The following is a 2149-nucleotide window of genomic DNA, read 5'->3' as shown; positions in this document are numbered from 1 at the left end:
AAATCCATGCAATTGTAATTATCATTAACTGCAAACAACATTTCCATGGGGTTCTGCCATATTAAGCAACTGCATCAAAACTCATGAACTCTGACATTAGAAAACTTGGACTTCAGAAGTCATGACAGCTGCAAGAAGAGATCATTAAACCAACTACATTAGAGAAGGAAAGTCACAAAACTGTGCTGGGCTTTGCAAACAGAGGACCAGAATTGCGTAAACCTGATTTTCCCACCTCCAGGCTCCTCATTAAAATTGTGCATACATTTTTATGAAGCTCTTTTACAGCCTACAGGAACACTAATTCATAAACTATTATAGGGACACTCTAAATTATGCAGTGCATATTCCAGCGATCAGGAAGGATTACTCAAAGCTTTTCAATTCAATTCTCCGACCATCAACGCATCATGTTTGTCTAACCTTTCTGGAAGTTGTATCTCAGAAGACTCTTAGCACTGAGCTGTGCTCATCTCTTAATGTCATTTTGCACAATTTTTGCACAGTTTTTGCTCTATGGACCCTCTGTTTTATTTAATAGGAGAGCACAATTAAAGAATCACATATGGCAGATTACCATATTATCCGAGCGCTTGCCTTTTCTTTTCCAAAAGGGAGGTATTAACTCTCACTTCTTTGTACAATATCCATGGTAATATCTGATATTTTCAGTGCACCCTCTGGCCCATTTATGTAGACCAATGATATTCGACCATGTGTGCTTGCTTAAAATTCCAATCACATATACTGTAGGGAACACTAAAAGTGATACTGTAACACAACAGGAGTGAACACAACAATCTGTTGTTGGGTTAGTTAAGGCTTTAGCTGTGTATTTATGGCAAAAGTCCAAATTAGGAAGCTAAGCTTGAGAAAAACGGTAACATACTGTATATGATTCATAGTTGCCAAAACTTGTTTGTGCTATATAAGGAATAAAACATGATAAGGCATGCTGTTTTAGAAAAATAATCAATGAAGGGGTGGTGTGATATGGCCTGATGTGACGCAGAGTTGATTCCAAAGTGTTTCATTCCTCTTATAAATGTCTCCTTACAGAAAGCTTAACCATATCAACAAATGTTTTTCTTCGGTAAATAACAACACTTTTTAATCAGTTTAATATTATCCTTAGATTATGTAGAGCATCTACTTTACAAGTCATTTAGTAATTTAGCCATTACAAATAAAATAATAATTCATTAGAAAGCAATAATATAAACCTGTAATTTGAATTGTAGCCAGCACTATTGACAGTCTGACCAATCTGATTCAAGAATTCAACAGAGCTGTGGTATAAATTAGCTGATATCATATAAGCTATTATCGATTCTATGTAATACTTCTGATTACTTATTTAACAAAGTATTTGTATACATCCAATTACTTAATAAGATTTAAAAACTGCTGATTTTGGTTTGGTGAAAATGATTGGAAATTGAATTGCACAATGTGCAAGGGCATAAAATTTCAAATAAATGCATTCCACCAAGCTGTCAGTGGTCACAATGAATTTCTGACATGACAGAAAATTTAATTGGATGTCATATTGCCTGATGCAATTTTCCCAAAAGACTGAGTCATGCAGTGTGAGAAGCAGTCAGATGAACATTTCACTTTCATCATATAATGTAAGCCTGGTTTTGTTCTAGAGCCAGTAAAAATGAAAAGGTATCAATGGACGGAGTCAGGACACCATATATGGACAGGAATGAAGAAGCGGTAAGAGTAGTTAGTTGGATTGGATTGTGTTGTGTATCAAAAAGAGAGATATATCTCACCTGTGGAGGAAGAGCACCAGTTTATGTGTACAGGGAATGACAAGGAAAATAAACGTAGACTTCTCCTTGAGCAATCCCATATTGTCAGCAGTGCTTGACTATCCAAATAAATAGAATAGCAACATTAATAACCATTGGAAACATTTTGTGTGTTTCACTTCCTGTGCCAAAACCACAAATTCACAAGTTCTCTTTGACTTAGAATTTTTGTAAAATGCTTATGGGTCATATTGAACCCAAGTGGTTTGATAGAGAATAGCTCTCATATTAACTGTTCCATATAATTATGGGACTATATTTGTAAACTAAGCGTACATCGCTTGAACTAGAGCATCGTTGGCCCTTTAAGAGCTTGAGCTGGCTGTGAT

The sequence above is a fragment of the Pangasianodon hypophthalmus genome, chromosome 11 (assembly GCF_027358585.1).
Source record: "Pangasianodon hypophthalmus isolate fPanHyp1 chromosome 11, fPanHyp1.pri, whole genome shotgun sequence".
Taxonomy (NCBI): Eukaryota; Metazoa; Chordata; class Actinopteri; order Siluriformes; family Pangasiidae; genus Pangasianodon; species Pangasianodon hypophthalmus.
The sequence above is the reverse complement of the archived record's forward strand: the minus strand, read 5'-3'. Positions refer to the sequence as shown.